General features: G+C 46.3%; 1 pseudogene across 1 annotated transcript in view; it reads left to right on the top strand.

Annotated features, from left to right (window-relative positions):
* The window catches only part of LOC148140073 (zinc-binding protein A33-like), a 30,000-nt pseudogene extending 15,509 nt beyond the window's left edge, over nt 1-14,491 (top strand). Inside the window, exon 6 of the transcript XR_015753030.1 lies at nt 13,041-14,491. The product of XR_015753030.1 is annotated as a zinc-binding protein A33-like (transcript). The remainder of the gene's footprint in view (nt 1-13,040) is intronic.
* The last annotated feature ends 961 nt before the right edge of the window (nt 14,492-15,452 follow it).

Genomic DNA, 15,452 nt, shown 5'->3' with positions numbered 1-15,452 from the left:
CAGGCAGAAAGAATGGATCTGCCGTTTGTGTATATTGGGAAGGAGGTAGAAGCGAGCTGTGCAGGGTTGGTGACTATCAGCTGGAGGCAGTTGGAGTGGGGACAGATCCCCAGATGAAATGAGGTTGGTGACCGTGGTTGACACAATTGCCAAATGTTACATCATGGAGTCATAGGTGAGAGGCTGATAGGAGGAGGTATCTGAGAGGGATGTCAGCTTCTGCAATGTAGTGTTCAGGTTGCCAAGCACCACCCTGTTCAGCAGCTTAATAACAAAGTCAGGATTGGATCTGAGAGCACAGAGCATGGAGTGCCTCCCTCTCCCATTCGGAATTGAAAAGGTTTATCAATTTTGTTTCCAACTTCCACCTCACTCTCACCTTCACCTGGTCTATCTCTGAATCCCTCTTCCTTTCCTTCACATCTCTGTTTCTATTTCTGGGGATAGACTGGCCAGCAATGTCTGCAAGCTGGAAGAACAGCACCTCATTTTCAGCCTGGGAATCCTGCAGCCTTCCAGACACAATATCAAATTAAATAACTTCGGGGTCTGAGCTCTCCCATGTCCTTACCCCAACCCACACAACCAGGCTTTGTTATCACGGAGACTGTTATTACACACAAGCCATTGTTAGCCACTAATAGTCTCCATTAACAGCTATTCACCCCCCTAGCCAGATTGCTATACACTCCTTTGTCTGTCTAATTGCTCTTCTCTCTCTTTGGGCTCAGTCCCCACCAATCATTTATTCCTCACCACTTCTCCAACGCCCCGCCCCACCCTATCTTCTGTAACTAAATTGACATTTCCTAGCTACCATTAGTTCTGAGGAAGGGTCTCGTCATCCAAAACGTTAACTATGATTTCTATCCACAGATTCTATCCACTGCTGACCCTGAAAAATATCGATAGGTATAACATAGTCAAATATTAAACAAGGCAGAGATATTTATAAACTTCAATAATGGGAGAATGAAAAGCCAGCTTGCAGGTAGTGAGGTTGAGAGAATCACAGAATCCCTCCAGTGTGGAAGCAGTTCATTCAGCCCATGAAATCCAAACTGACCCTCTGAAAAGCACCCCATCAGGACCCAACTCTTTACCATATTCTTGTAACTCCACATTTCCCATGGCTAATCCACCTTTCATGCACAATAGACAAAAGTTGCACATCTTTGGACTGTGGGAGGAAACCAATGCCAACACGGGAGAATGTGCAAACTTTATACAGCCACCTGAGGCTGGAATTGAACCCAGCTCCCTGGTGCTGTAAGGCAGCAGTGCTAATCACGAAGCCACTGTTACAATATTTTCAGGAATCCCATTGATCAAATAGTGAACCCAATGACAGCTCCATGAATTTGATCGGATGCCCAATTCAGTCTGAGGCTTCTTATTCAGTGTAATGTTCTTGGTCAGTTTTCCAAGGGCTCAGAATGTGAAAAGGTACTGGGTGGTCCTGCAGGAGGGAGCAGCTATCTGGAAAACTGCTATCACTTCCAGATGTGGGAAGGGTGTGATTTGGAATGTTGGGAATATGGCACCAAATGAGCAATGAGTAGCCACCCGAGCTACAAGTCTTCACATGAATCTTGAAAGCAAGCTAACATTTAAAGTCAAGATGACTCTTCATAAGTGCTTAACTTCCCAAGTCAACCATCACTGGCTTATCCCCTTCCTAGAAATCTTTTTCCTCACTGACATATATCTTTGCTGTGAGTCATGTGCTGTTCTTTTAAGCATCTACCATTAATCCACAAATATCTTTGGTGCTAAATGCCTTCCCCAGTCTACTCCAGCAAGCTCTGCCCTCATTCCTTTGCAATTACCCTTGTTTAAACCTAGCACAGTTATTTACCAACCAAGATCCTCTCTTTCAAACTGAATGCTACATTCCTCCATGTTGTGGTCAGTGTTGACTCTGACATCATTTACTAAACCTGCCTCAGTACACATCACCAGATTCAAAATAGCCAAATACATGGTTGGATTCACAGTATTATTGTTTCAGGAAAATACGTGCTCATGGCTTCCTCTGCTAATCTCACTATTTCAATCGACATGTTGATAAAAGTTGCCCAGGTTTAATGTTACTTTCACTTTTTAATCTACTGATTATTCTCTGCCCCATTGTGTAGCTACTGTTTGGGGTCTTATAAACCATTTCTGCCAATCTTCTCACTTTATTTCTTCCATCCAATCGTGTGGAGTCTATATTTATCTACTTTCAGATTATTTCTTGCTGTTGTATTTATTTCATCCCATATCAACAATGCTACCCCATCACGCTTTCCTTTCTGCTTGTCCTTTTGAAATTTACATTTTTGCTCGGTGAAGTATCCTCTCTCGTTTTTTGAAAAAGTAACAAAGAGGATTGATGAGGGCAAAGCGGTGAACGTGATCTAAATGGACTTCAGTAAGGCATTTGACAAGGTTAGATCTCATGGAATACTGGAGAATTCGCCAGATGGATACAGAACTGGCTTGAAGGTAGTGGTGGTGGAGGGTTTCTTGTCTGACTGGAGGCCTGTGACCAGTGATGTGCCACAAGGATCGGTGCTGGGTCCACTAATTTTCATCTCTTATATAAATGATTTGAATGTAAACATAGGAGGGATAGTTAGTAAATTTACCGATGACACAAGGAAATCATGACCAGATGGGCCAATGGACTGAGGAGTAGCAGATAGTCTCTAATTTCGATAAAAGTGAGGTGCTGCACTTCGGAAAGGCAAATCTTAGGAGGACTTATACACTTCTTGGTCAGGTCGTGGGGAGTGTTGCTGAACAAAGAGACATTGGAGTGCAGGTTCATAGTTCCTTAAAAGTGAAGTCACAGGTAGATAGGATAGTGAAGAAGACATTTGGTATGCTTTCCCTTATTGGTCAGAGCATCGAGTATAAAAGTTGGGAGGTCATATTGCGGTGGTACAGGACATTGGTTAGGCCACTTTTGGAATGTTGTGTGCAATTATGGTCTCCCTCTTATCGGAAGGCTGTTGTGAAACTTGAAAGAGTTCAGAAAAGTTTGACAAGGATGTTGCCGGGGTTGGAGGATTTGAGCTGTAGAGAGAGGCTGAATAGGCTGGGGCTGTTTTCTCTGGAGCATCAGAGGCTGAGGGGTGACCTTATAGAGGTTTATAAAATCATGAGGAGCATGGATAGGGTAAATAGACAAGGTCTTTTTCCTGGGGTGGGAAAGTCCAGAGTAGAGGGCATAGGTTTAGGTGAGAGGGAAAACAGTTAAAATGGATCAAGGGAGAAATGCTTTCATGCAAAGGGTGGTGCATGTATGGAATGCCAGAGGGAGTGGTGGACGTTGTTACAATTACAACATTTATAATGGATCTGGATGGCTATATGAAGAGGACGGTTTCAGAGGGATATGGGCCAAGTGCTGGCAAATGGGACTAGATTAGGTTATGATACCTGGTTGTCACGGATGAGTTGGACTGAAGGGCCTTTTTCCTTGTTGTACATCTCTCTGACTCTGCATGACAGAATCAATCTGTGAACAGTGATGTCACATGAACAGCACTGTGATGATGACAAGCCATCAGTTTTGATTATATCAGTTGTGGTGGAAAAGTTCAGTGACACCGAGGGAACTAATACATTGCATTATTTCTAATAGTGATGCGGGAGATTTTAAAGAGGTCCTCAATGGAAGGAATATATAGATTACTCCCAGTACCATGTGCTAGTGAGAGTAGGAATTGGAGGATAATGTGTGGTGAAGGAGCTGAAGTAAAGAGCAAGGATTCACATTTTTGGACCTCTGGGACCTTTGCTGGGATAGAAGTGACCTGGAGAAGACAGATGGGTTGCACCTGAATTGGAAGTGAATCAATATCCTGGCGGGGAGATTTGCTCGTGCGACTTGATAGGCTTTAACATAGTAAGGGGGGAGCGGTGTATTGATGGGACTCGAGATAGTGAAAAAAGAAATAAGGTGTCGTAGATAAAGGGAGCAAGTTAAATACTCAAGGTAGGTAGGACCACAGCAGAGAGTGAGGTAAGACTGAGCAATTGAACTGCATTTATTTTAATGCAAGAGGCCTGAAAGATACGACAGATTAACTTAGGGCATGGTTATGAACATAGGATTGGAATATCATAGCTATTAGTGATGAAATGTAGCTCAGGGAAGGGTAAGATGTTAAGGATAGAAAGGGAGGCAAGAGAGGAGGTGAGCGGCACTTTTAGTTCAGGATAACATTGTTGCTGTACTTAGGGAGGATACTCCTGGAGACCGTCCAGGGAAGTTATTTGGGTGTAACTAAGAAATACCTCATTGGGATTGGAGTGTAAGCTCTCAAATAGACAGTGGGAAATTAAGAAGCAACATGTAGGGAGATCGCAGATATCTGTCAGATTAATAGGATTGTAATAGTAGGGAATTTTAACTTTTCAAACATAAACTGGGAATGCCATTATGTTAAGGACTTGGATGGAGAGGAGTCTAAGTGTATCAAAGAACATTTTCTTATTCAATATGCGGTTGTACCTCTTTTCCCTGGAGCGTCGAAGGCTGAGGGGTGACCTTATTGAGCATTATAAAATCATGAGGGGCATGGATAGGGGAAATAGATAAGGTAGGAGTAAGGGAGTCCAGAACTAGAAGGCAGAGGTCTAAGGTAAGAGGGAGAAGATTTAAAAGGAATCTGAGGGGCAAAATTTTCATGCAAAGGGTGCTGCATGTATGCAGTGAGCTGCAGAGGAAGTGGTGGGGGCTGGTACAATTACAACTTTTAAAAGGCATCTGGATGGGTACACAAATAGGAACGTTTAGAGGGATATAGTCCAAGTACTGGCAAATGGGACTAGATTAATTTGAATATCTGGTCAGCATGGACGAGTTGGTCCGAAGAGTCTGTTTCCATGCAGTGTATTTCTGTGACTCTAACAGCATCTTATTTTCCACTTTGCTGAGGCCACATGGGGAGAACGTTATAGAAATTTGGAATGACATTGTTAGGAATGTACTACAGATCTCCCTAGTCAGAGATTAAGTGCTGATATGTGGGCCAACTTCAGAAAAGTGAAGAAACAAAAAGGTCATAATATCAAGGGAATTCAGCTTCCCCATGATGAACTGGGGCAGGCAGATTGTGAAGAGCACAGACAGGACAGAATTCTTAAAATGTCTCCCCGTGATCTTTTTGAGGCAATGTGTAGAAAATCCAACAGGAGACAGGGCAGGGCTGGAACAGCTGAAATTCGCCAAGATGTTGCCTGGACTGGAGCGTTTCACCTCTGAAGACAGACTCAATCAGCTGGGGATATTTTCATTGAAGCAGAGAAGGCTGAGGGAGAACGTGGTGAAGGTGTAGAAACTTATGAGGATTACAGATAGGGTAGACAGTTGGGTACGTTTCTCCATAAAGTAATGGAATGAACAATCACAAATTGCACAGATTTAAGAGAAGAAGCAGGGGGGTTTTGAGGGGAATTAAGGATAACTTTTACCCCAGATGGTGGTTGGCATCAGGAACTCACTGCCTGAAAGGAGACAGAAAGCTTTGCAGCATTTTGGAAGTTATTCAGATGGAGTGATAGAGTCACTCAGGACAGAAACAGACTCTTCCATCCTATGAGTCCAACAGAACAGATATCCCAAACAGACCCTAGTCCCATTTGCCAGTATTTGGTCCATATCCCGTGAGACACTTCCTATTCATATTTCCATCTGATGCATTTTAAATGTTGTGATTAGATCAACCTCCACCACTTCCTCTGGCAGACCATTCCATACATGCACCAACCTCTGCATGAAAAGGTTACCCCTCAGGTTCTTTTTAAATCTTTCCCATCTCACCTTAAATCTATGCCCTCCAGTTCTGGAGTCACCTACCCTGGGGAAAAATACATTAGCTATTCACCCTATCCATGCCACTCATGGTTTTACAAACCTCTAAAAGTTCACCCCTCAGCCTGCAATGCTACAGGGGAAAAAAAGCCCCAATCTATTCAGACACTCCCTATTACAACCCGTCCAGACCCCTGCAAATTCTCTCCACACACTCTCAAGCCTCACAACATGCTTACCCCATGGAAGGGTGTCCAGAAACACACTCCAATATGCCTCACCAATGTGCCACAACATGACACCCCAGCTGCAACACTCAACGCACTGCTCAATAAAGGCAAGCGTGCCATTCTCTCTCTTTACCACCCTGTCTACCTGCAATACCACCCCAAGGAACCATATACTTGCACTCCCAGGCCTCCGCTCAGTAACATTCCCCAGGGCCCCACCATCAATTGTCCTACTCCTGGCCTCGTTTGCCTGATCAAAATGCAACACTCACATTTATCTAAACTCCATCTGCAGCTCCTTGGCCCACTGGCCCATCTGCTCAAGATTCTGTTGCAGTCTAATATAATCTTTTGTTTACTGTCCACTGGACAATATTTTCATGTCTTCTGTCAACTTATGAACGGTGTTAGACAAGCAGGAGGCAGGGAGAACACAGCAAGCCAGACAGCATCAGGAGGTGGAGGAGTTGAATTTTCGGGTATAACCTTTCTTCAGGATTGGGGGTGGGTGAGGGGGGATCTGAAGATAAAGGGGGTGGCAGGAGCAGGGTCATGAATTGGCGATAGGTGAAGACAGGCAGAGGGTATGACTTGGTTGGTCGATGGGTGGAATGAATCCGGTTGGTGGCTGGGAGAAGTGGAAGAAAGGGGGAGGGGCTGGGAAGGGAGTGGGGGATGAGAAAGGAGGTTATTTGAAATTGAAGAATACATCGTTGAGTCCTCTGGGCTGTCGACTGCCCAAGCGGGTGATGTGTTGTTCCTCCAATTTTGAGTTTGATTAATTGCGGCAATGGAGGAGGCCAAAGATGGTCATGTTGGAAAAGGAGGGGTAGGTCCGGTCAGCCCCTACAGACCCGGCTGCGATGCTTAACAAACATTTCCCTCAGTTTATGTTTGGTCTCTCCAATGAAGAGAAGATGACATCGGGAGCACCTGATGCAGTAAACTAAATTGGAAGAGAGGCAGGTGAACCTCTGTCTCACCTGGAAGGACTGTTTGGGGCCCTGGATGGAGCTGAGGGGAGTTGGTGTACCAGCAGGTTTTGCATCTTTTGCAGTTGCAGGGAAAGGTACCTGGGAGTTCAGGGGAGTTGGTGGGGAGAGTGACACAAACCAAGGACTGTGCTTGCAGAAGGCAGAGAGACATGGGGAGGGGGAGATGTTCTTGGTGGTAGGGTCTAGTTGGAGTTGGCAAAAGTGTTTGAGGATGATGCATTGGTTGCGGAGACTGGTAGGTGAGGACAGGGGGGACTCTGTCCTTATTGCATTGAGGGGGATATGTTTAGAGCAGTGGAACAGGGAATGGAGGTGCAGTGGAGGGCTGTCTGGATGACAGAGGGGGGAAATGTACATTGTTCAAAATAGGTTGACGTCTGGGATGTTCATGAGTGGAATGTCTCCTTGTCCAAGCAGATGCAGTGGAGGCAGTGTAATTGGGAGAATGGGATGGAGTTCTTGCAGGATATTTGGTGGGAGGAGATATGTTTCAGGAATGCTCCTTGTTTGTAAAATTCTTCCTTGTGAAGTCTCCCTTTCTCCTCACATCACTCAGACCTTGTGAGTGTTTGTGACTTTATAGTAATCATCCGTCTGGAGACTGTTGCTGGAGATGGAAACAGCGAGATCAAGAAAGGGAGGGAGGTGTCCGATATGAACCAACTTAGGAACCATGCATCCAATGTTTGCACCCAAATGATTTATATACATGACCAAAAGCAGTGGGAACCAGCACCAATCCTTGTGTCACACCGCTGGTTTCCAGTCTGAAAAGCAACCCTCAACCATCACACTCTACCTCCTACCTTCAATCCAATTTTGTACTGAATTGGGAGCTCCCCCTGGAGCCCATGTGATCTAACCTTACTAACCAGTCTACCATGCAAAACCTTATTGAATGCTTTGTTGGAGTCCATATGGACAATGTCTATTGCTCAGTCTTCATCAATCTTCTTTGTAACATCTTCAAAAAACTCAATCAGGATGCGATTTCTCGCTTACAAAGCCATGTTGACGATTCCTAATAAGTCTTTTGTCTTTCCACATGCATGAAAAATCCTGCCCCACCTCTCCAATAACTTACCCACAACTGATGTAAAGCTCACTGGTCCATAGTTCCCTCACTTTTCCTTACAGTCTTTCTTAAATAATACCGACAAATTAGCCAACCTCCAGATCGGGCTTTTGCGCGAAACGTCGATTTTGCCTGTCCTCGGATGCTGCCTGAATTGCTGTGCTCTTCCAGCACCACTGATCCAGAATCTGGTTTCCAGCATCTGCAGTCATTGTTTTTACCTCCAGATCTGGCACCTCACCTGTGGCTATTGTTAACACAAATATGTCAGCAACAGGTCCAGCAATCTCTTCCCTAGCATCCCTAGTTTCTGGTAAAGACCTGATCAGGTCCTGGGATTAATTTAGCTTTTTACAATTGAAGACCACCACAGCACATCCTCTTCTGTAATATGAACTCTTTTCAAGACATCACAATTTATTTCCGCAAGTTCCCTAAATGCTGGGAAATGGAATAGAAGTTGATAGGCCCTTGATGACTAGCATGGCCACAATGAACTGAAGGGCCTCATTTGATGCTGTGTTATTCTATGGCTATGTAGGTTTGTTAGCTCAGTTGGCCGGATAGCTGCTGTTTGACACAGACTGGCAGTAACAGTGTAGGTTCAGTTCCTACACTGTAAAGATCCTGTCTTCTCATCCATGCCTTTTCACTGAGGGATGGTGACGCTGGTAATAAGCTTGCCACTAGCTTTCTCTCTCAGATCAGACAGCAGCCTCTGGGACTATGTCAACTTCACTTTCTTTCACTCTGTGGCTCAAGAAGTGGACTCGTCGATTCTCTCTCTAACTAAGAGATAACATTTTTACTGTTGTGTTCATCTTATCTCAACAAAAAGATTAACCTCCCATTAACCTTCCTAATTACTCACTGTTTCAGCATTGAACATTTTCTGACTTGTGCAGTAGAACACCCTGATCACTCTGTCACTGGCAATTCTCAGGTTTTCTCTGTTTCAGGAATGCTCCTTGCTTTTAAAATTCTTCCGTGTGAAGTCTCCCTTTCCCCAAACATCACTCAGGCCTTACACTATCCCCCATTCTCTCACCCCCATAACTCCCATCCACCACCCTGAAATTGTCCTATCTCCTCAGAATAACATAAGTATTTAAAAACCCAATCGCCTCTACCACAACTTAATGATGTTGTTCCAAATAATTGCAACATCCTCATAAACACCACCTTGGGAAAAACAAAGGAAACTCAAACCCAGGTTCTCGCAGGAGAGATGAAAGAGAGAGAGAGGGGGTCAGCATGGAGCAGTTTCTTTGACCAGCAGCCTCAAAAACTGACTGCTTGCCAAACCAAACCAAAACCAGAGTTAAGCTGATCTGGGAGAACTGGACGCTCCCCTTCCATTGAACAAGTGTTCCTTTAAACTTGAATTGGAGATGCTGGTGTTGGACTGGGGTGTACAAAATTAAAAATCACACACCAGGTTATAGTCCAACAGGTTTAATTGGAAGCACACTAGCTTTCAGAGCATCGCTCCTGGTGAAGGAGCGACACTCCGAAAGCTAGTGTGCTTCCAATTAAACCTGTTGAACTATAACCTGGTGTTGTGTGATTTTTAACTTTAAACTTGAAAGCCTTTTACCTGAGGCAAGATCTGTTATCCATCATCAAATTGGCCCTAAAACACATAAAAACTAGACACGTTGGAACCTGTGTGTTTATGACACTCTTAAAAAAAACAAGGACAACCTAACCTTATTTAAGGAGAAACATTTTCACACCCCTCACTCACCCCCACACTCTCAGCCTTCCCCCACACATCTCCCTTTCACTTCCTCCTCCCGTCTCCCTGATCCTCCTCATTCAAGTCATCCTCCTTATTTTCATTCCCCCTACCCATCTTCCTTGCTGCCAATTTCACTCCCATTTTCCCTTACACCCCACCTCTCCCCTCCTCCACACTCGTGAACTCTCACACAGTCCACCTCTTTATTCACCCCATCACTCACTCTGTCCTCAGTTTCCTTGTCTCTATCCCTCACTGCATTCCCCTTCCATCTCAATACAGGCCCTACTCTCCTCACCTTCCCTCCCCATCACTCTTCCATCGACCTCACTCTCCACTCCCTACCTCCGACCAACACTCCCTCCTGATCTCCCACCCCACTCTCTCCTGCTCTCATTGTCTCCCTTCAACTCACTCCCCACTCCCATCCCTGACCCTACTCTCCCTATCCAAAACCCACCTCTCCCACTCCCTCACTGCCCCCACCTGCTCACCCATCATTTACTCTTCCCTTTCATTCACTGTTCCCTCTGGCTGAGCTTCCCTTCCCAGTCACGCTCCCCTTGACCCCATTCTCCTTTTGGTTTGTACTTGCCATTAGTTATCCCTTAGCTTGACAGACCACGGCCTCACTGCATTATTCACCCTCCACCCCACTCACCTGCACATTCCTCAAATCCATCCATTCCTCGATTGTTCACCATTCAGTCCTCCCCCACCCTCCCTTCAATGTCCAATCTTCACAATTCCCTCTTCCCTCCACATCACTCTCCTTGCCACTCCACCTCCCCCTTCCACTCTGGTTGCCCACACTCTCCAATCTCCCTCCCCATTAATGCCCCCTCACTCCCTCCTGCTCTCCCATTCATCGTCAATCTCACAGCCCCATCCTGATAACTCCTCATACCCCCTCAGCTCACTCTTCCCTCTCCCGCACTATTCTCCCATGCATAAATTCCCATTCCGGTCACTCTCTCCTCAACCCCGTTGTGCTCTCACCCTCTGCCTTGCACTGCCCCTCACTCCTATCTCACATTCACCCTCCTCCTGTATTCCATTCCTCCCTAATCACTCTGCCATGATTTCCCCCACCCCTGATTCTCCCTTCCCTTTTAATCTTGCCTCCTCACTATCCCCTTCCCCTTCATTCTCACCTCCACTTCTCTTCCCCTACCTCATCCTCAAATTCACTCACCTTCTCCAAATTCCACAGACGTCTTCAACTTCTGAGACCCAACTCTATCCTTCCTTTGAAATCAACAGCCTACACTCCCCTCATCTTGACTCTCCTGTACCCCTCATAGACTCCACCTCATCCTCCTGTTCACTCACCCCCAGAATCCCCACAAGACCTTATTTTGCACTTGCTCACCTCCACATCTCATCCCCTTATATACTCCATCACTCCCCACCACTCACTCTCCTCTCCCACTCACTCAAACCTCCCATGGCCAAAAGGAACCTGTCTTTCTCCCCTCCATGTCAGCCATCCCTTCCTCCTCACTCTCACATCCCTTTGTCTCTTCTCCTGAATCACCATATCTCAACCCTCCCACTCAGTCTCTCGATCTTCAAATCTCAAATAGACCTTCTGTTGTCAGCCCCCATTCTACACTATTGCTCACTCTCCCCTACATCATCCCAAATAGTACCTTCCTCTCACAAAACCTCCACACCCTCTCCCATGTCCTTACTCAGCTTCCAATCATTCCCTCCTCCATCACTTACTCCATTTCTTCACTTTTCCATTCCTGCCCTGAGGTTGAAAACCTCCCATCATTTCTGCCCATCTCTATCATGCTCCCCTGCTCCTTCCCTAAACTCTCTTTTACAAAAGCAACCTCACTCTACCCTCCATCCGTTTCCCCACTCCCTTGCTGCCCCTCACCCCGCCTCCCCTCACTATTCCTATTCCCACCCACTCACATCAGCTCACTCTCCCCTTTCTCTTACAGTCACCAACCTTCCACTTACTGTCTCCCTTTCCCCTCACTTGCTCACTTCCACATCTCATCCCCTTATATAACCCATCACTCCCCACCACTCACTCTCCTCTCCCACTCACTCAAACCTCCCCTTCCTCTTGTTATCGCACACCTCATGCTCACTTCCCCAGTATTCTCCGCTCCTCTCATTCTCCCCTTCCTCTCACTTTCCCTTCCCCATTCCATCATCCTCACTCTCCTACTCACTCTCCCCATCTAATTTGTTTCTTCCTTCTGGACCTAACCATTTTCCCTTACAGTCCATGTTCCATCCCTCTCTCTCATTCAGTCCTCACCTTCACGCTACCCTCCCCCAACCTATCCATACAATTCACTCTCACTAGCCCCTTCACTCTCCCCCACCTCTCACATACCCTTCACTCTGCCCATCGCTCTCCCCACCCTCGCCTGGCACTCACTATCTGTCACTCCCCTATGCTGTCCCACTCCCCCTTGCTCTCCCCTCACTATCTATCTCCCTCCCCTCCTGTACTGTTTCTTCTCCCTCCGCCTCTGCTACAGTCCCTCCCCCTCACTCTCCCCTCACCTTCTGCTTCAGTTTACCCTCCCCAGCGCACTCCCCCTAACGACTACCATCACACTCCCATCCCCACAATTCCCCCCTTCTTCTCCCCACTGCTCCTGGCTCCCCAGATGACGCTGCACTCCCCAACCTGTCCTCTCCCTCCCTCTCCTTCATTTTACCCCTTCTCATTGCTCTCAGCTGAGCACTCAAATCTCCCATTGCTCACCTGCCTCTGATCTTCCCTCATTCTCCATACCTCTCTCTCATACCACCCCTTCACTCTCCCCTCCTCTATCTCCCACCTCTCCTCACTCTCCACCCTCTATCCCACATCTCCTCGCTCTCCCCATCTCTTTAACCTTCCCCTCCCTCCTGCGATAGGGTTAAGGTTTGGGTTCTGTTCTTCCTGTGCACTTCATTTCCCCACCCACTCCCCTCAAAGTGAGCTCTCTCACCTCCCCTCCCTCGATCCTCCTTCCCCATTCTTCCTCCCCATCCCTTCACTCTCATCATTCACTCCCCTTTTCCTGACCCTCCTCTCCTTCAAACTCCGCATTTCGGGACTTGCCTTATCTCCCCTCCACTCCCACCACCTCTATCGCTCAACCCCTCACTACCTGCTCCCCTCATCCTCCCTGGCCTCTCACTCCCTGACGGTGTTATTTGATCTCTCCCCCAGCTCCAGCCTCTCTGACTCTGGATCCGAACACAGCGCATCCCCGGCTCATCCTGTCTGAGGGCCGGACCAGTGTGAGACTCGGAGACACAGAGCAGCCGCTCCCTGACTCCCCGGAGAGATTTGATCCCTGGGAATGTGTCCTTGGATCAGAGGGATTCACATCAGGGAGGCATTACTGGGAGGTGGAGCTGGGGGAGAAGATCTGGTGGTATCTGGGAGTGGCCCGAGAGTCTGTGAAGAGGAAAGGAGGGATCATCCTGAACCCGGAGACCGGATTCTGGATTGTGGGGCTGAATCCCGAATGTGGTTATTTAGCCGCCACCTCCCCCTCACTGACTCCCCTCTTCCCAAGTGCGAATCCCCGGAAGATCGGGGTTTTCCTGGACTATGAGGGTGGACAGGTGTCATTTTACAATGCGGACACCATGTCCCATCTCCACACTTTCACCCACACTTTCACTGAGAGACTCTTTCCCATCTTCTATCCAGGAGGGAATGACGGCGGGAAAAACCTCGCCCCGTTGACAATCTGCGGGATTAAATGGCACTGACAGATCCATCCCATAATTTCACCCCGTCCCCCTGCCTCCTGCCAGCTGTAAATTGATGGGAGTCAGTCTCAGTCTGGGGGAAAGAAGGAGGGGGAGAGAAGAAACAAATAGAAGCTCAATTGTAGAGAGGGACTGACTGGGTAGAGTGAGCTGTGAGCTGCAGGAACCCGGGGATCTTCCTGTCTGTAATGTTGCTCCACGGGCGGGAGGTGGCGCTACATGACGGTGTTGGAGATGAATCAGTCAGTGGTTCTCAGACTGGGCTCAGGGGAGTCTTTCCAGGGGGAGACCAAATCATTTCACTGCCGGTCAGTGGAGTCTTTCCAGGGTGAGTCGGCTCAATCAAAATAAAAACGTCAGACTGAGCTTGTTTAGACTTCCACCATGTGTCAGTAATGTATATCCCACACATAATTTGATAACATTGAGAAACTGGTCTTGTTTTGCTCAGGTCTGTAACTATTGCCCAGAATGTTAACTGCTCTTTCGTAAAATTAGAAAATTTGAAAACCTCAGATTTGAAAGTGATAGGTGAATTGATTATTTATGTCATGATCAGATAATATTTAACCATGGTTGAAACCGTTCAGCTGGTGCAAAATGCAATGTAGGTGGAGTCAGTTATCAGTTATCCCTGAGTTATTGCTCTTATCTCATTTACAGTGAAATAATCCTTGAGTCGCAACTACGAAAATGTCTGTTTGATAAAACTCTCGCACTCTACTATGCACCGAACCTATTCAGACTTTCGATGTCTATGTTTATGTAATTATAATTTATATAGAAGTGCAGTATCAAATTTGAAAATTGTTTCTTCAATCAAATCAATATCTGTGATTCTCTACAGTGAAAGCAAGGCTTCTAAAAAAAATATATCATCAATAAATCCAAGACAGTTGTCATTTTATTTATAAATTTCTCCAGAACATGTATTCTTAAAGCTCATATTCCAACTTCATCTGGATTATTTCAAACTTCACTGTTTTGAGTCAATGGAGTGTTAGTTACCGGGAAATGATCCCACGTTTACTCTGGATTTTCAGTTATTGCTCCCTTCGGTAGGATCTTAGAGTCAGAGATTGATTGAGTCCTACAGCACAGAGAATAGGCCCTTCGGCTCAAACTGCTCCATGCCAACCAAACGGTCTATCCACACTAACCTCATTTCCTTGCACTTGGCCCATATCCTTCTACACATTTCCTATCCACGTATTTCTCCAAACTTCCTTGAAATGTTGTTAATGTGCCCGTTTCAACCACTTCAGCTGGCAGCTTATTCCGTATGCAATCCATCCTCTGTGTAAAATCATTGCCCCTTTTATTCCTTCCCCTCTCACTGGAAACTGATGTCCTCTCTTCCTTGATTCTGCAACCCTGGGTAAAAGACTGAGTGTGTTCACCCTATCCATGCCTCCCGTGATCTTATTCACTTCTCTAATATCTCCGCTCAGTCTCTTCCACTCTAAAGTAAAAAGTCCTCGCTTGTCCAACCTTTCCCTATAACTCAGACACTTGAGTCCAGGTAACATCCTTGTAAAATTCTTCTGCACACTTTCCAGTTTAATAACATCCTTCCTACAGCAAGGTGACCAAAACTGAACCCAATACTCCAACTGCAGCCTCACCAATGTCCTGTACAACTGCAACATAACTTCCCAACCTCTATACTCAGTGCCCTGACTGATGAAGGCCAGTGTGCCAAAAGTCTTCTTCATTGTCCTGCCCACCTGTGACTCCACTTTCAGAGAACCGTGTACCTGAACTCCAAGTCCCTCTGTTCTACTACACTCCTTAAGACCATAACATTCATCATGAAATGTCCACCTTGATTTGACTTTCCAAAACACAGGACCTCAGACTT

This window comes from Chiloscyllium plagiosum, unplaced genomic scaffold, assembly GCF_037043375.1.
Source record: "Chiloscyllium plagiosum isolate Xiang-an unplaced genomic scaffold, Cpla_swu_hap1 HiC_scaffold_35, whole genome shotgun sequence".
Classification (NCBI taxonomy): domain Eukaryota; kingdom Metazoa; phylum Chordata; class Chondrichthyes; order Orectolobiformes; family Hemiscylliidae; genus Chiloscyllium; species Chiloscyllium plagiosum.
The sequence above is the reverse complement of the archived record's forward strand: the minus strand, read 5'-3'. Positions and strand labels throughout refer to the sequence as shown.